The sequence below is a fragment of the Pipistrellus hanaki genome, assembly GCF_964339955.1.
Source record: "Pipistrellus hanaki genome assembly, chromosome: 1".
In the NCBI taxonomy this organism is placed as follows: Eukaryota; Metazoa; Chordata; class Mammalia; order Chiroptera; family Vespertilionidae; genus Pipistrellus; species Pipistrellus hanaki.
The window spans coordinates 71,511,860-71,532,066 of NC_140503.1; the positions used below are offsets into that span (position 1 = coordinate 71,511,860).

Sequence of the window (20,207 nt, forward strand, 5' to 3'; positions counted from 1 at the left end):
TTCCCATCCCAGGTGCCTGGGTGGTTGCTCTTTCTCCATCACCACAAAATTGGTGTGACCATTCTAGTAACTATAGCTTTGATTTTTGGTAGTAATTTCTAATGACAATAATTTTTTTTTTGTGTGTAGAAGGATAAAGAGCAACAGGGACAAATAAATTTTCATGCCATTTTATTATTTATTATTTATTTTTTTAATCCTCAGCTGAGGATATTTTTTCACTGATTTTTAGAGAGAGGGAAAGGCAGAGAGAAACATTGGTGTGAAACACACTGAGTGGTTGACTCCTGTATGTACCCTGACTAGGGCCTGGGTTGGAGAGAAGCCTGCAACCAAAGTACCTGCTCTGGCTGGAATTAAACCCGGGTACCTTTATCTGCAGGCTGAGCCTCTATCCACTGAGACAAACCAGATAGGGCTGAAAGTGACTTTTATTCATTTGCATTTATTAAATAATTAATGAGATGTGTTCCAGGCTGATTTTAAGTATGAGCCTCTGGTCTAATGTCTTTTTTTCTTCTTCTTAACACCAAATAAAGGAGTAACCTATTTCTCAAACTTTGATGTTTGCATTTAGCAGCATAAGACCATATGAAGCTCATCTCCATTGAGGCAATTGTTAGTTGATCTTCATCTTTCAACCTCATGAACTGCTTTAAAAAATAATGTAGTTTTTCAACAGTATTTTAAAGTCTAAAGCATTATTTTCTGTGACAAATTTATCAGTGAGGTAAGTTACTCTTCATTGTTACCTAACTCCCATTTCTCGTTTATTTTAGGACTAACATCACCTACTGCAGAAGGTGACATCATCACAGATTCAGGAAGGAAGAAACATGCATGCTTCAGTTTTGGCAGTTTTGGCATCTCATCTCTGAAATGAGAAGGAAACCCAGTCAGCTCTCTTGAACCTTTGGTCTGCCTCTGGCCCCCAGAGGGCGATGTTACACAGGTAAGACATTTATTTTTGTTGGAAATCATCACCATGCACTTAGCCCCTCCTCCCTGCAGCTGGCTGTGGTGTCCTCACTGATGTTTGAGTAGATAGGAACCTGTAAGGAGAATATGAAGCCAGAAAAGCTCCAAGTTCATTAAAAGGAAGCCTTGTCAAGGCAAGGAGCTTAGCTAACTTAGCCTCCGAAGGCTCAGTGACCTCAGCTCTTGTTTTACCTGCTCCGGACCTGCAGCCCTTGCACTGCTCAGCCATGGTCCTGCTACTCATCCCTGTGCTTGAGGTGATTTTTGCCCTGAGTAAGTAACATTCCATGCCCTTTGCTGTTTGCACAATAGTGAGCATGTTCTAAGTGGAAACTGAATAGAGACACCTTTTCTTTGGGGCCAAGTCTACCCTGCTTTTACTCACACAGCATTGACGTTTCAGGAGGAACCGGAGCACAGTCAGCCAGCCAGCCTGATGGCCATGTCCCTGTCTCTGAAGGAGCCCCACTAGAGCTGAGATGCAAATATTCATATTCTGGTTCACCATATCTCTTCTGGTACCGGCAATACCCCAACCAAGGACTCCAGTTTCTCCTCAATTACTACGGAGGGAACCCCCTGGTTAAAGGCATAAAAGGTTTTGAAGCTGAATTTAGGAAGAATGAAACCTCTTTCAACCTGAAGAAACGCTCAGCCCACTGGAGTGACTCTGCTGTGTACTTCTGTGCTGTGAGTGACACAGTGACTGAGACTGCAGGGGGAGCTGAGCACAAACCTCCTGAGACACTCGGACTTTCTGTGATTCAAGAACTCAGCCTTATGCTGCCTGGGGAGTTCTCAAGAAGTTTTGTTTGTTTGTTTTGTTTTGTTTCTGTGAAAGCAAAAGGGAAGGGTAGGTGGAGTTTGGGGAGTGCTTCAACATCAATGCTGTGCTACATTCAGATCACATTTGAACCAGATGGAGGTCTTCTAATCAATTTTTCCAGGAGGGACATACCCTTCCCCAACTTCCCACCCTACTCCCACACTGACAAAAGTACATCATAATGTGTCATAGTTTGTAACTGAAGAAAGCAAGAGCATTTTTATAAAAACACACACATTTCTAGCATTTATTATTCATAATTATCACTGACTCAGGTGTTAATCAATATGTCGGAATTGGAAGTACTTGATTATAATGTTAGCTGACAAGCTGTTCTGTATAAATTCTCAATTAGGGCAACCTATAGCATCAATTCTTAATTAGATTCTCAACCTAGATTTGATGCTTAACTTCTAGCACATACATAATACCTTACTGTGCAATGCTTATATCTTGTTAAGTAAATTTGATACTATAATACCTTGATTTCAAATCTTGTATTACCGGTACACAAAACCAATTGAACAAATTGTTATTTGTGATTTGATTCATATCATATGATAAAAAAACTACCTCCTCCAAATATTGTAAAAATTATACCCACACAGAAGTTAAGTATCCCTTAATTCAGCATTTCATAATATCTAGTGAGAGAAATTAAGTGAATTATTTCACTTCTTACATTTTTACAATTACCTAAACCTAACTTGAAAACATGAGATGAAGTAGAATTCCTGCATTATTATAAATATGTGTCAATAACTACTGAAGCATTCACTTAAAATAGTTTATAAGAAAAGCTCTATGAAGTTAACAAAAGAAGATAAAGGGTCTATGTTCAAAGATATACCGGTTTGTTTGTTTTTCTTCTCTTATTGCACCAAAGACTCATCTGCCCTCTCTTTTCATTTCTCTGGCTGCTGCTGATTCCTTAGTTTCTAGATCTTGGTCTGTTACCTTTCCCAGTTTTCCTTTTTTCCCCTTTCATTTTAGTTTGGAGTTTTTGCTGACAGGCTTGTCCTTTCATTAAACCTTTTATGGCCCTTTCATTTACTTAGGCCACCTTTTCTAGGGGAGGATTCTTATTGGTCTTCTCTCGCCTCCTCCTCCCAGTCCTTTACAGGGACTGACCTTCCTTTTGGGCATCTTGATAAAGGTGGTACTCTCAGTGAGTGGTGCTGACTGAATGCCTGATTCAGTGAGGAAACTACAGTTTCACAGACACTGCAGGGAATAACCAGAGTGGCTCTGCCAAAGGGATTGACATTTGAAAGGGCAGGAAAGACAGGCTTTCCAATCCCCCCAGAGAACAACCAGCCAGTTTCTCCAGATTAATGAGGGAGGGAGAACCTGTGAGGGGGAAATTGCTTTCCTGAGTGCATGAGCAGTGAGAGCCAGAATGATGATCACAAAGGGATAAGACAAATCTGGGGAAAAGATTGGCCAGGGTAAAAAGTCAGGAAAGAGATTGGATAGTTTGAAAGAAAGCCTACCTTCTCCTAAGCACAAGGAAGCTTAATATAGGCCCTTGTCTCCTTAGTAGCAAAAATGTGCTAGAAGGCAGTGCTAATTGTGGCTCCTTCACCATCGAGCCTTGGTTGTGGATTATTATTGTAATAATCTGGTTATTATTTAACAGGAAAGGAGTACAGGTAATCTCTCTCTCTCTCTCTCTCTCTCTCTCTCTCTCTCTATATATATATATATATATATATATATATATATCCCGTTTCCCCGAAAATGAGACAGTGTCTTATATTAATTTTTGCTCCCAAAGATGCGCTAGGTCTTATTTTCAGGGGATGTCTTATTTTTCCATAAAGAAGAATATGGTACACATTTATTGTTAAATGAAAATAAAGGAAATTTATTACCTGTATACGGTACGGTAGTATGGTAGTTGTCAACACAGACCAGACAAACTGTGAATCCTACAGTATCAAGAATTTACTCATTTATTCAATGACAATCATGTCATCATGTTCTGGAACATCATCATAACAATCCAATTCCTGAATTTCCTGGTGAATTTCTTGTGACTCCATTTCTTTCAGAATCAGTGGACCAAATCTCTCATGTTTAGCAATAGCACTGTCTTTAAATGAGTACTTCTTGTCAAGATGGCCTGCTCGCAGTGCATTTGCAATGCAACTGTCAGTGATTTTCTCCCATGAAGTCTTCGGGGGCTATGTCAAACTGTGGTGCCATTGCAAGGGCAAATTCTTGAATCTGAGCTCTATTCACAACCAAAGCCTTTGCTCTCCTATCAACAACCCATTCACAGATCAGGTCTTCCAGCTTGGAAAATAATGGTTGCCAACCTGTTTCACACTTGTGCTTTTTAGCATTTCCCTTGTCCACTTGTTCAATGAAGTTACCATACTCTGCTCGCCATTTTCGGACCAATCGGATACTCAACATCTTCTCTTTGCAGAAAGCAGTAAGATTTTTGCCCCAAGAGTCTTCCACGATTCCTTTCTTGTACTCCACGGAGTAGCTTTTATTTTTTTTATTTTTTTTTTGCACTCATATCTAGGGGTAAAAAAAAGGAATTGGGTATCAAGGTTGGAGGAGGGGGATCACTAAAATGACACAGGGGGAATCAGAAGGGGGAATCAAAATGGCACAGGAGAATCAGAGGGGGGATTACCATTTTAGTAATCCCTTTTGATCCCCCTGTGTCATTTTGATTGCCCCCTCTGATCCTTCTCTGTCATTTTAAGTGATCCCCCTCCCCCCACCCTTGTGCCACTGAACACCTTCACCAGACACCCCCCTACCCCTTTATCAGACATTTACCCCCTGGGGCCTGCCTGGGGACTGTCACTGGGCTTACTGGGGACTGGATCTGGGCTGGAGCAGGGTCTGCCACTGACTGAGAACCTTCAGTCATCATAAGGGCGGCCGTGAGTATCAAGTAGTGTCATCAGAGACAGACCAGCACTCACCACCTTTGCCGAGTCCTATCTGCTCTAATCCTTCTGTTCTTCTACATGCATCTGCGAAAGTCTCCTCCTCTCTCCCGCCCTGAGCTCACCACTCACTCCAACCTCAGCTCTGCCTCCACACAGCAGTGACGTCAGGACTCCTTGTAATGTCACTGGTTGCTAGATGCCAGTTGTGACAGCCCTAGTGACCAGTTTATAGTAAATTAATTTTCATTCTGAGACAGAGCCTGGGGGGCCTTATTTTAGGGGGGATGCCTTATATTTCACTCAGAAGGAAACCTGTAAGTAGGTCTTATTTTCGGAGGATGTTTTATTTTTGGGGAAACATGGTACTAAGAAATGGGTAATATGCTAATTAGACCAATCATCATTCCAGACATCCTCCTGATAAAGTTGGGGCCCCGGGGAAGACAACTGCAGTCCCAGGTCCTGGGTGCCAAAGGGAAGCATAAGATTACAGTAGTTGGGGTGGGTGCTGTTGGCATGGCCTGTGCCTTCAGTATCTTAATGAAGGACTTGGCAGATGAGCTTGCTTTTATTAATGTCATGGAAGAAAATTAAATGAAGGGATGATGAATCTCCAGGGTGGCAGTCTTTTCCTTAGAACACCAAAAATTGTCTCTGGCAAAGACTATATATAATGTGACTGCAAACCTGAAGCTGGTTACTGTCACAGGTGGGGCTCATCAACAAGAGGGAGGAAGATCTCTTAATTTGGCCCAATGTAACTCGAACATCTTTAAATTCATCATTCTTAATGTAAAATACATTCACAACTGCAAATTGCTTATTGTTTCCAAGCCAGTGGATATATTGACCTACATGGCTTGTAAGATAAGCAGCTTTCCTCAAAAACTTGTTATTGGGAGTGGTTGCAATCAGGAATCAGCCTGGTTTGTTATCTAGTGGAGGAAACACTGGAGTTCACCCATTAAGCTGTTATGGGTGGGTCCTTGTGGAGCATGAAGACTCCAGTGTGCCTGTGTGGAGTGGAGTGAATGTTGCTGGCCTCTCCCTAAAAAATCTGCATCCTGGTATAGGCACTGATGCAGACAAGGAGCAGTGGAAAGAACTTCAAAAACCGGTTGTTGACAGTGCTTATGGGGTGATCAAACTGAAAGGCTACACATTATGTGCCATTGGACTATCTGTGGCAGTATTAGCAGAGAGTATAATGAAGAATCTTAAGCAGGTGCATCCAATTTCCACCATGATTAAGGTTCTTTATGGAATTGCTGGGGCAATGACTCAAGTGTCCATCCCTGGCCACTCCCTGGCAGCTGCCCAGAGGCCCTCCATGGCGGGGGTGGAATGCTTGCTTCACCGCAGTGACGAAGCAACATCCTCCAGGCCAGTCACACTGCCTGTTTTCAGTGGCTGCCCCCCTGCCACCCCAGGTCTGAGGATTCCAGCAGGGCTGAGAGGACTGGGCGCCACCAATTTGTGGGTATGAGTGCCACCATGTTTGTGGGGGAGTGATGGTCAATTTGCATATTCCCACTTTATTATATAGGATTACATATGCATCCTTATCCCCCAATGCCTCCTTTCCCATTGCTCATGCCTACAATGCCCACCCCCACCCCCCATGCAGGTATCTGTGTCCATTGGTTAGTCTTATATGCATGCATACAGGTCCTCTGGTTGATATTCACACCCTCCCCTACTTTCCCTCTGAAGTTTGATGGTCTGATCAATGTTTCTATGTCTCTGGATCTGTTTTTGTTCATCAGGTTATTTTGTTCATTATATTCCACAAGTGAGTGAGATCAGGTGATATTTATTTTTCTCTGAGTGGCTTATTTCACTTAGCATAATGCTCTCCAGTTCCACCTATGCAGTTGAAAATGGTAGGAGTTCCTTCCTTTTTACAACAGTGTAGTATTCTATTGTGTAGATATACCACAGTTTTTAATCCACTCATCTGCTGATGGGCACTTAGGCTGTTTCCAAATCTTAGCTATTGTAAGATACTTCAAGGACTCAAGAAGTAATTTTTCTATCCTCTAGTCTTTCTTTGAAATTTTTCTGAAAATAATCTATAACGAAAAACCAAGGAACAGGTTTTTGCTATTAGAGATATATATTTTCAAAATTATTAGCTTTCTTATGTGCTTTCCAGGCACTTGTGAGCTTTGTTTCATTATTTGTTAAATAGGAGGGCAATATTGTTTTTAACATTTTACTGTGACAATTTATTGATAAATTGATTGACAAGCAGTAGATAATCCCTTAATGATAGTAACCTCAGTAAGTTCAGAAAAAGCATTTGACAGATCCAACATCCATTGCTTATTAAAAATTCCAGAAAATTAAGAAAGGATGGGAATTTCTTGCCCTTAAAAAGGACATCTTCAAAAGCTTTACATGAAATGGCATATTTGATAGTGAAAGGCTGAATGCTTTGCAGCTATGATCAGGAATCAGAAAATAAGTTTGGCTCTCACCTCTTGTATTTAATATTTTACTGAAGGTTTTAGTCAGTGCAAGAAGGCAAATAGATAAATAGTTTTATCTTTCTATGATGGAATATTTATTCAGCAAGAAAAAAAAGAATGGACCATACAAGAATTCCAAATAATTACGCTGAGAGACAGAAACCAGACAAAAGAGTACATATGATTCCATTCATATAAAACTAGGGGCTGACACTATCATTGGTTGGGAGCATAGGCTGCTGCCCCAGTTGCCCCTCAGGAGCAGGGTAAGGTGGAGAAGCCCTCAGGGGTGATTGGGGCCAGGTGCAGCCGCTTGCACCTACTGATGGTGCTGAATAATTGGGATTGGCGCCAGGCGCTGGCAGTGAGTGTAGTGGTGGCTCCAGCACTGGCTGTGGATGTGAGCTGTAGTTTCAGGACTGGCAGTGGGTGTGTGAGGTGATTGCCATCCCCGATCACTCCTCATGAGCAGGGGCAGGTGGAGAAGTCCTGAGGGATGATCAGGGCTAGTAGCTGTAACTCACACCCACTGTCAGTGCAAGTGATTGGGGCCAGGGCTGGGCACCAGCAATGGGTGCGAGAGGTGGCTCTAGTGCCAGCAGCAGGTGTGACTGCCTGGTGGCTCTGTGGCATGCAGGAGAAAAGAATTTTCAGTAACCACATGAGGCTCGCCCTGATGACAGTGACCTGCTCCCTGCCTTGGTTGGGTGCCCCCACTCACCTGCTCCACCTTTCTGCACTGGCTGATGCCTACCCTGTTACACGTTCTCACTCCTGCTGCCGATGCCCTCCATGTTCCACATGTGCCCCTTGGTGAGTAGCGCACGTCATAGTGACTGGTGGTTGTGGTTGTTTGGTTGTTTGGTTGTTCCAATGTTCAGCCTATTTACATATTAAGGTTTTATATATATATAGATTATAAAATATGCACACCAATTTTTGACAGAGGTGTGCCCTGAAAATGGGAATGAAAGGTAGCGAGAAGGTGGAGGGAAGGATTATAAAGAGACATGGAGTAATGCATATGTTCATTATCTTGAATGTGTTAATGATTTCACAATTATATAAAAACATTAAATCTGCCCTGGCCAGTTTAACTCAGTGGTTAGAGTGCCGGCCCAAGGACTGAAAGGTTGTAGGATTGATTCCTGGTTAAGGGCATGTATCTTTATGTAACTTGCATGTTCCCCAGCCCTGTAGGGATGTGTGCAGAAGGCAACCAATCAATGTGTCTCTCTAACATGCCTGTTTCTTTTTCTTTCTCTCTCCCACACCTCCTTCCCTTCTACTCTGTCTCTAAAAAGCAATGGATAAAAAAATATCCTTCGGTAAGGATTAAAAAAAAGTAAAATCTTAGGAAATTGTTTAAGCAGGTGTTTTTTATTTTTATGAAAATTATTCAGTTATAAAGCCATTAAATATTAAAAAGAAACAAATATTTTCTCTCAATGTTGTACAAGTTTTCTCCTGTGATCCAAGATGAAAAATCTGTCTCCTCTAGGTTCTCACTGGCCTTAAATTATGTTTTTAAAAAGATAACAACTGTGTACAGCCATAGGCTAAATAATTTACTTTCTTTTTTTTAATATATTTTATTTAGGAAGAGAGAGGGATAGAGAGTTAGAAACATCGATGAGAGAGAATCATCCATCAGCTGCATCTTGCGCACCCCCTACTGGTGATGTGCCCGCAACCAAGGTACATGCCCTTGCCCGGAATCAAACCCGGGACCTTTCAGTCCACAGGCCAATGCTCTATCCACTGAGGCGAACTGGTCCCGGCAATAATTTACTTTCAACCCAGCATCAGATGAACTTATTTTTTTCTCTCCCATATATCAGAATAGAAGTTCATAGCTGCCTTTCCAGAATTCCTTTCTAGCATAATTTTGTGGTGGGTTTTGACAATGTCATTTGGAAGTTGGGAAGAAATTAGCTATCTGGGCCTGAATTTCTTAAGAGTACATCTAGGAGACTCTTCACACATTAACTCTGAGGACTAATGAAGCATCTTTATATCTGTATGTCTGGAGAGAGAACCATAGGAAAGAGCTGAGTTTCCATGTACATGACTATGGATCTTTACAGAGCCTTACAGAGAGATGTGCCCTTCTCCAGAACTCTATCCTGAAAACTCTTAGTTTTATATTGTTTTATAAATAAATTAGAGGCCTGATACATGAAAATTCATGCATTGGAGGTGGAGGTCAGTCAGCCCAACCTGCCCCCTCTCATGGTCTGGGAGCCCTCAGGAGTTGGAGTCGACCCAGTGAATAGGGGAAGGCAACACCCCTATCAGACCTCTGCTGCTGCCACTGCCAGCAGTGCGAACCTCAGCTTGCCCTGGTTACCCGAGCCTTGGGTGGCACTGGGTCTCCTGGGTAGCTGCCATCCAAGGCTTGCCTGCACCTCAGGCTAGCCCTGGGCACCTGGGAGGTTGAGGGTACTGAGGGACTTTGGAAGCAAATGCCCTGGCAGGGCTGAGGGGACTGGGCACTGCCATCTTAAATGGTATGGCAGTCAATTAGCATATTCCTCCTTATAGGCTGTGGGCCACACAATCTTTGAGGGCCGGACAATCAATTAGCGTATTTTCTCCTTATTGGCTATGGGTGTTGCCATCTTTGTGAAAACGTGAGGGTCAATTAGCATATTCCCCCTTTATTAGATAGGATGGCTGTAAAAAGGGAATTAAAAATTTTTTCCTTTTGATGCTGACATTTCACAGAAAAAGATTAGTTTTAAAAATTTGTGTAGTCATAGGGACATTTGTCCATGTATCCCAGAGATTTCTCCCTGATCTTTGTAAATTATCAATCTCTAAAACAATGATCACAAATTAGATCTTGTAAACTGCTATCAGGTTGACTGCAATAAAACCAAGTGTGTGAGGTTTAGTGGGTCTCAATGTTGAAAAATATGATTCATAACATTAGTGGTTGCCGAAACTGGTTTGGCTCACTGGATAGAGCGTCAGCCTGCAGACTGAAGGATCCCAGGTTCGATTCCGGTCAAGGGCATATACCTTAGTTGCGGGCACATCCCCAGTTGGGGGGTGTGCAAGAGGCAGCTGATCGATGTTTCTCTCTCATCGATGTTTCAAACTCTCTATCCCTCTCTCTTCCTCTCTGTAAAAAACGAATAAAATATTTAAAAAAATAAAAAAATATTAGTGGTGAGGTCCAAGAATTTATCATTTTAAATAATTCACACATATCAACTATTGCATGAATATCACAGATGGCATATCTTTAACAATTTGAAAAGCTGGGAAAGAAGAGCCCTAACTCATACTCCACATCTTTGCTGTAAATCCACATCTTTGGGGTTCTCTGTCCTGTCAGGGAAAATGATTTGATTAAAGTTTGGCCACAAAATTTGGCAGATGGATGGTAGTAGAAACCATTTTTGAAGCTATACCTGATCCAGATAGGGTAGCTGCCTTATCTTGGAGTGAGTGAAATATTGAGAGGATAAAAAACTGACCTCAGTTCATTTTTTAGTGAGTTGGTAACTTAAATTATGATGTATCTTCTGATTAGGATACATACTTTTTATTTTTAATGATTCTGAAATTCAGAAATATTTGACTATTGATAAGACTGTGAATTTTTCTCCCTTGAAAAGCTTTCATAAAAATTAGCATTATTTATAATTGGTATAATTTTAAAATTAAGGAATACTGTCTCTCATGTAGCAGTGGAGCCTCAATGAAAGACTGTTTATTTCTGTTTAATTTTTAAAATATTTAGTAGTCAAGTAATAAATGTCAGTCACTGTTCTATATTAGGGCATAGTGCTAAAAAGTGAAGATCACACAATAAAGAATTGACTTCATTTTAGTTCCTTTGATTTCAACCCCAAACCCTTTTTGACATTCAATGAATTGTAGGCAGGTCCACATTGGGTACATGAGTATATAAAATACTGCATTGAAATGCTCAAAAAAGTTGATATCTTCCAAAGATAGATATATACTGAAATGATCTGTTAAAGGATTCCCATGTCAGGCATTGTCTTAAGAAAATAAATAGACCTGGGAACCCATAATAGTAATCGTCCAGATTTTTTTTATGAGACCAATAAAGTCAGAGATGAGAATGTATGCCACTTAAGAAGAGCCAAAGAATCATGTATCCCCCTTCTGGCCAGAATATCAGTATAGGTAAATACATTCCTCCCATCCTCTCACAATCACATAAAAATTACAACTAAACTAAAGAGCAACCATCATTCAAAACTGCCTGAAATCTAGCTAAATGAAAGTCCTGCAACTAGGCACACCATAACGAAGCCACATTGAGATTGGTAGGAAGGATGAAGCTACAGAACAGGTGGTTCCCATACCCATGTATAGTGGATAAAAAGTAGGAGGGATATATCTCACCTGCAGAGGTGCCCCCTGAGGAGTGAGGGCCTGGTGTGGGGCCAGCTCCACACCAGTCCCCCCAGCCCAGGATTGCAGTTCAGGAAGAGAATTCTCCAAAACTTCTGTCTGTAAAAACCAACAAGGATTGAGACTGAGTTATATTGTGGGGAGAGGGAAAAGGTGATGGAGAAGGGCTTTTGGACTTCCAGGTTGTTCTTATAGGGCCTATGCATGGACTTATTTGGACACTCTCTGACATCTAGCACTGAGGCAGTAGCTCAACAGGTGCCAGAGACTTACGGAGAGGACCTGAAATGTCTGGCATCAGAGTAAGAGCTGGTGGGGAGCTTTCTCCTGGACAAAGGCCATTGTTCCTCCACAGAGTCAGATCTGAGACTCCATCAGCCTGGCTATCATTCTTTGATCCGTCCTAGTAATTTCTTGAGACGTGCCCAAATCAATCTGTAGACCCACTCAAGCTGTTTCCAGTGGCTTTTCCACATGAATAGCCTGTCTTGGCTTATGCTCCACATTTCTCTCACATCTTTCGAACAAGCAGCATTTGGTCTTGACATATCCCATACCTCTTCCTAAGTGTCCCCAGACCTGATACTAGCATTAGCCAGCCTTGGTTCATAGCTTGGCCTCTCCCAGACACCTCCAAGCCCAGCACAAATAATAGACATATTCAGGTTGCTTTGTAGCCCATGCCAGTTGGAAACAGGCAGAACACAGGCAGTGGCTGACTTTGGCCTACACTTCCTGGGAGGCCCCAAAGCCAATTCAACCCATGGACAGCTTCAGACTACATCTAAGCACCACCCTATCACCTCCACAAGTGACAAACTAAAGGGGCATATTTAGCAGCCCCTAAAGTCTCACTGAAGTAAGACCTGCTCTGTGGGGTAGACTCTTGCACAGCTGATTCTCCATGAGGGTAAATCGCTTGCAGCAGCTTGACCTGGGATAAATCCCTCCACTGACAAGCCAACAACAATCTTGTAGGTTCATCTACAAGAGGCGGGTGTACAGAGTCTACAGAGGGATGGGGGCATACCTGGAGTGCCCAGCTCAGGTGAATGGGGAGGCTGTGCCATTGGACCCTACAGGATTCCTATTATATTAAGACACCTGTTATCTAGCCTATGAGATGCAGCAGCTCTGCCTAATGCATAGAAACAAAGGGAGGCTGCCAAAATGAGGAGACAAAAAAACATCTTCCAAATATAAGAACTGAACAATTCACCAGAAAAACAATTAAACAAAATTTTGACAAGCAATCTACTAGATGCAGAGTTCAAAACATTGGTTATAGGGATGGTCAGTGAACTTAGGTGAAGAATAAATGAATTTACAGAGAACTTCAACAGCATAAAATGGGACATGGGAACCATAAAAAAAAAATCCAGTCAGAAATGAAGAGTATACAAACTTAAAAGAATAACAATTTAAAGGAAATCAACAGAGTAGAAGAAGCTGAGAACCAAATCAGTGATTTGGAATACAGGAAAACATAACACATTCAATCAGAAGAGCAAAAAAAATTTTAAAAATGAGGTTAATGTAAGGATCCTCTAGGACAACTTCAAACGTACCAGTATTTGTATCATGGGGGTAACAGAAGGAGAATAGACACACCAAGAAGTCAAAAATCTCTTTGAAAAAAATAATGGTTAAAAACTTCCCTAACTTATCGAAGGAAATAGACATACAAACAAGATGAACCAAAAATAGTCCTACACCAAGGTACATTATCATTAAATGCAACAGTTAAAGACAAAAGGAGAACCTTAAAAGCAGCAAGAAAAAAACAGTTAACTACAAGAGAGCTCCTATAACACTGTCAGCTGATTTCTCAACAGAAACTTTGCAGGCAGAAGGGATTGGCAAGAAATATTTAAAGTAATGAGCAGTAAGGGCCTACAACCAGGATTACTCTATCCAGCAAAACTCTCATTTAGAATCCAAGGACATATAACGAGCTTCCCAGACAAGAAAAGGCTGAAGGAGTTCTTAATTGCCAAACCAGTATTGCATGAAATATTGTCCTCTTTAAGAAAAACAAGAAAAAAAAAGATAAAATCATGAACAATCAGATGGCAATAAAGGATATCTGTCAGCAATTGAATCTAAACAACAAAATAAATGAACAAGCAGAACAGAAACAGATTTATAGATATAAACATCATTTTGATGTTTTCCAGATGAGAGGGAAGTTGGGAGGGATGGGTGGAAAAGGTGAAGAAATTAAGTTGAAAAAATTAGTTGTTAGAATGTTCATGAGCATGTAAAGTAAAGCATAGAGAAAATAGTCAATATTCTAATATCCAAGTATGAGTACAAGTTTGATTACTTAATAAGGTACATAATGTTTAATCACTGTGGTGTACACCGGAAACTAAGATAACATTATTTGTCAACTGTAATTGAAAAAAAAAGTTAATTAAAAAAAAAAAAAAAAAAAAGAGCCATGCATTCCATTTCAGTTCCTCTCCACCAGGGGGTGATGTTCCCAAACACAAACACATTTCCTATGTGAAATGTAGGCTTTGGTTTATCATTTCACTTCATGTTAAGAATCAAGAACATTATTTAAGCGACATTGTAGAGATGAACTCGTCTCTGGGCTTAATGACTGTGGTACTCCTAGTGTTTGGTAAGTAACATGCCTCTTAAAATATGGATTCTTTCTTCTATTAAATTAGAAAATTCTTATAGCATAATTTTATTTCAGAGTGTCATACCCAGGGTAATATAGATTTCTTTTCCTTTTTTCAGGACAAACCCGTGGAGACTCGGTGACCCAGATGCAAGGCCAAGTGACTCTGTTAGAAGGTTCTCCCTTGACTGTTAATTGTACTTATTCAGCCACAGGCTACCCCATTCTTTTTTGGTATGTTCAGTATCCCCGAGAAGGTCCACAGTTCCTTCTGAAAGCCTCAAGGGACAATGAGAATGGAAGCAACAAAGGATTTGTAGCCACATACCAAAAACAAGCAAATGCCTTCCACTTGAAGAAAGCCTCAGTCCTCCACTCAGATTCTGCCATGTACTACTGTGTGCTGGATGACACAGTGACAGACACTGCAGGGGGAGCTGAGCACAAACGTGGGAACCTGGACCTATTGTGAGAAACCACCAAGAAACACAGTGATGTTTGCTGTTCTCTGTGGAAAGGTTTTGAAATCAGAAGCACTAATAACATTTCAATAATTTAGGTAGATGGTGCTGTGTGTGTGTGTGTGTGTGTGTGTGTGTGCGTGTGTGTGTGTGTGTGTTTTGAGGGCATTTGAGGAATAGAGAATGAAAATAGAAGGAGTGAATGAGAAATTACACAAGTAACAGACTACCCATGCTCTCTTCCAGTGGCTTTATCATAAGCAATGGCTACTTCTCAAGACCAACAGAAAATTGGCAGTTAATCATTGAAGAAACCAAAGTATCCCAATATGTCAGAAAGCCAAAATAATTAAAATAGAAAAATATAGTATCCTTTATAATGAAGAGATAATATGCATATTGACTGTAAGGCCCTTGCACAAATTGCCACCCCCATGTGGTCACAAGATGTCCGGCAGGAGAGGGCAGTTAGGGGTGACTGGGTTAGCAGGGAAGGGCACTTGAGGGGTCCAGGCTGTTGAAGAGGGCTGTTGGGGGTGATTAGGCCAGCAAAGGAGCAGTTAGGTATTGATCAGGCTGGCAGAGAGTGGTTGGGAGCCAACAGTCCCAGATTGTGAGAGAGATGTCTGACTGCTGGTTTAGGCCTGATCTCTGTGGGATTGGCCGTCAGAGGGGTCCCAGATTATAATAGAAAGGGTGCAGCCTTGGCTGAGGGACTCCTACCCTGTGCATGAATTTCATGCACGGGGCCTCTAGTGCATTATAAATATTTATTAAATTTTGAATAATATTTTAGGAAAAATATGCTGAAACTGGTTTAGTTTAGTGGATAAAGCATCAGCCTGAGGACTGAAAGGTCCCAGGTTCAATTCCGGTCAAGGGCATGTACCTTGGTTGCAGGCACATCCCCAGTAGGGGGTGTGCAAGAGGCAGTTGATTGATGATTCTCTCTCATCTTTATTTTGAGGCATGTACCCAGGTTCAATATCCATTCTTGAGTAAGTCATTTTTTGTCATTGATTTTAAAGGTTATCTTTGTCCATTTTCCCCATTCTTCATTGTTTTTTATTAAGATTTTCAACTTAAGCATTTTTAATTACTATTTTATTTTATTTTGGAGAGAGAAATGGAGAAAGAGATGGAAACAACGATGATGAAAGAAATGTCAATGGGCTTCTTCCTGGACCCCTTAATCCCCAACTGGGCATCAGTCCAGCAACCCAGGTATGTGCCCTGACCAAGAATCAAACCAATTATCTCTTGGTGTATGGGATGAGAAACACCTGCTGGGCTGTTTTTTCATACAAAATTTATACTTTAACTAGTGATCTGGGGCATAAAATTCCTGCACGGGGGCAGAGGGATGTCCCTTAGCCCAGCTTGCACCCTCTCCAATCAGGGACCCCTCTATGGATGTCTCACTGCATAGGAAGGCAGGCAGTGTGACAACAAAGTCACAATCCCGGACTGCCGGCTCCCAATTGCTCACCTGCCTGCCTTCCTGATTGCCCCTAACTGCTTCTGCCTGCCAACCTGATCACCCTAACCACTCTCATGCCAGCCTAATTAATGTCTAAATGCTCCCCTGCCTGCCTGGTTGCCCACAACTTCCCTCCTATGCCGGTGTGGTCACCCATAACTACCTTCTTCTGTAGGGTTGATTGCCTCCAACAGCTTTCCTTTGCAGGTCTGGTCCCTCTCAACTGCCCTCCCTTGCAGGCCTAGTCCCTTTCAATTGCCCTCCCCTCCTGGCCATCTTATGTCCACATGGGGGAAGCCATATTGTGTGACAGAGTGATGGGCAATCTATATTACTCTTTCATTAGATAGGATAGAGGCCTGGTGCATGGGTGGGGGTAAGCTGGTTTGCCCTGAAGGGTGTCCCAGATCAGGGTGGGGTTCTCTTGGGGCATGGGGTGGCCTGAGAGAGGGGCAAGTTGTTGTTTGCATTCCAGCCACACACCCCCTGTGACCCAAGGAAATGTACTGTTATCTGGAATATATTTAAAATTGAAACTTTGTAGCCTGGAGTGGAGCCAAGCCTCCTGCTCACTTGGTGGCTGCCACCATTTCTGATTGGATTTGTTTACCTTCTATAATTGAAACTTTGTAGCCTTGAGTGGAGGCCTGAGCCAGCTAGGGCAGGTGGAAAGCTTGGCTTCCTCCATTGCCAGGGAAACCCAAGCCTCCCTCATGGTAGCCATCTTGGTTGGGTTTATTTGCATCCTAACTCTGATTGGATGGTGGGCGTGGTTGGTAGGAGTGGCTTTTGGGTATAGCAGAGTGATGGTTAATTTGCATATCATTCTTTTATTAGGTAGTATATTAGTGTTACTTCATGCCAACAGTTTACTGGGTCTATAAAGAATATATATCTAGTCAACTTCTAAGAGTTCCTAGAAATAAATACTGAGAAAATAATTTGAATGGAAGAAGGAGGGAATAATAATAAATTTATTATTTTACAAAATGTGTAGTGAGGTGTCATCTCAGGCAAGGTCTACTATTTGCCTGTTTTCCCAACCTGGTGAGTTGTTTGGGATGGATCAGACCCAGACTAAATAGCTGACAACATGCTCACAGATACTTCACATCACAATGGGAAGTAGAAAAAGAATTTTGGAGAACAAAGACAACGTTGTAACTTCTGAGTTCTCATAGGCAAGGAATTAAATAGAGAAAACTTGGATTTAGAGTTTGGAAGAGTGCTACATACTTGAATGCCTTGAAATCTGCTGCTGCCTCAGTGATTTGTGTCCTGCCATTGCTTTGGGGTAGAAATTTCTTTTAAAATATATTTCTATTGATTTTTTTACAGAGAGGAAGGGAGAGGGATAGAGAGCTAGAAATGTCGATGAGAGAGAAACATTGAACAGCTGCCTCTTGCATACCCCCTACCAGGGATGTGCCTGCAACCAAGGTACATGCCCTTGACCAGAATCGAACCCGGGACCCTTCAGTATGCAGACCAACGCTCTACCACTGAGCCAAACTGGTTTTCGGCTGGGGTAGAATTTTTGAATTTGGTACAACATAGATTTCTTGGTGAAGTTTGTAAATAGCCATTGCAGTAACTATTATTGCCTCTCTGAAGGTGTTGTCGATAAATGGTTGTATTCATATGTAGTGCTCTTGATATAGGAAGAATAGGTATGCAGAGTTCTGTTGTACTGACATTCTTTCTCATTCTTCCTCTCTTCTACCCTCTCTCCTTTCAGTTTTGTCTCTCTCAAATTTTCTGGGCTGATTCTGTGGTTTTACCCTTCCGGATGTATGTATCTCTGGGCTTTAATTTCTATGGGCTATAATATTATTACTATCAACCATTTCTATTGGCTACAATATTATTACTATCGACACTTAAAACAATTTTATTGTGAAATATAACAATATTCACAAGAGTATTTAAACCTATACAGAATGAATCTATATTATTTACGTGTATACAAATTTAAGGCTATGATTTTTGAATATAAAATCTCTCTGTTTTTTAAAATAACTCTCTATATTAGAGTTCTCCAGAGAAACAGAACCAGTAGGATCAATAGTTTGTGTGTGTGTGTGTGTGTGTGTGTGTGTGTGTGTGTGTAGGCCTGTGAGTGGAAAGAGAGAAAGATATTAAGGAATTAGCTCATGGAATTTTGGGGACTGGCAAATCTAAATTTTCTGGCTGAAAGAAATATATTTTTTATATATTAGAAACTCTGATATTAGATACATATACATTTATAATGATTATATCCTCATGATTAATTGAACCATTTATTATTATGTAACTAGAGGCCTGGGGCACAGATTCATTATAATGGGACACAGATTCATTAAGGTGGGGTCCCTTGGTCTGGCCTACGACCTCTTATAATCCAGGACCCCTTTGGAGATGTCAGACTGCCAGTTATGGCCTGATCTCTATGGGTGTACAAATCTGTGCATGGGCCTCTGAGATATATCCATGAAAGCCTAGTGGTCCTTATAGCAGAACAATCAGAACGACGGGTTGCTATGACACACACTGACCACCAGGGGGCAGATGCTTAATACTGGACCTGACCCTGGTGGTCAGTGTGCTCCAACAGCAGGAGTGCCGCTCAGCCAGGAGCTGGGCTCCCACTTCTGCAGCAATGCTAAGTAGCAGTGAGCCAAGTGGTAAGGAGTAAGCAGACGGTTAGCAGTGAGGGGTCCCAGATTGTTAGAGGAATGTCCAACTGCCAATTGGGCCTAAACCAGCAGTTCGAAATCCTCTGAGGGGTCCCAGGTGGCAAGTGGGTTCAGGCTAGGCTGAGAGACCCCCCTGTGCGCAAATTTTGTGCATCAGGCCTTTAGTATGTATACAAGGTATTTGGTTAATCTCTTCACCCTTCCCCTTCTTCCCTTCCTTCTGAGATTCATCAGTCTTTTTCACGTTTCCAAGCCTATGCGTTGAGTGCTCCCCCTAGTGATCAGTGCATGTCATTGCTACCGGTCAAATGGTTACTTAGGCATATATATGACTTTATCTCTTTTGACAGTTTTTTGTTGTTGTTAATCCTCACCAGAGTATATTTTTCCATTGATTGTTTATGTTCATTACTTTATCCTTAGTGCATAGAGTAGTGACTGGCTTATAGTAGTCAGCTGAGAAATATCTACTGAATGGAGTTTCTTGGCCCTGTGCTCTCTCTCCCTTTTTCCTTCTCCTCATTCCCACCTTAGTAACTCAACTTAGTGTATGTTCTCCTTGGTTGGGTATGTGGTACAATTCATTTCTCTTGGCTTTTACCTTCAGACTCAGATCTTAACCTTCCTTTACTCGGTGGGCTCTGTCAAATAATTATACCCACTCAGGGTCTCAGCCTGTCCTCACTCAACCGACATCACTTTACAGGTGTAAGCTGAATGAACTCAACTTGAAGGCTAGTAATCCCACAGTGAGCTATATAAAAGGAAAAAAGACATATCCAGAAGACTTTGAAAAATATAAAAGTTAACTTCAAGTCAAATAATTATGAGCACATGTCAATGTTTTATTTCAAACTAGAGTTCCAGTACACAAAATTGGTGCACAGGTACGGTCCTTAGGCCTGTCCTGCAATCAGGGCTGCTCAGGTTACCTGCCTCCTGGCCTCCCACCTCCTCCTTTCCCCGCTGCCCATGCACCAACACTGTGTAGTTCCCAGTCTCCCAGCCTCCCCATTCCTCCTTTCCTCACTCCCTCAGTGTCTCCCCCCGCACCCCTATTGCCGGTCTCCTGCCATGTTCTATGCTGCCCCCTGTGGTCAGTGCACATCATAGTGAGCAATAAAACTCCTGGTCTGCTGTTTGAACCCTTGAGGGGACAATTTGCATATTAGCCTTTTATTATATGAAATTACTGCAAAAAAATCTCCTTAGTAAACATATTTAAATAATTAGTCTTGGTAGAGACATTTTATAGGAGATTTGATTTTTTAAATTTGGATTAAAGATCATTATTATGATTCAAGGACTAGTTCATAATTATTCTACTTTTTATTATCTATCTACTTGTTATCACGTAACTTTCACAATTAA

The 20,207-nt window shown here is 41.6% G+C and overlaps 1 pseudogene across 1 annotated transcript; it reads left to right on the forward strand.

Annotated features, from left to right (window-relative positions):
* Positions 1-2,091: 2,091 nt before the first annotated feature.
* Positions 2,092-14,689, forward strand: LOC311620534 (L-lactate dehydrogenase A chain-like; annotated as a pseudogene). The gene is made up of 4 exons: positions 2,092-2,106; positions 5,146-6,199; positions 14,136-14,214; positions 14,337-14,689. The product of its transcript is annotated as an L-lactate dehydrogenase A chain-like (transcript).
* Positions 14,690-20,207: the final 5,518 nt, after the last annotated feature.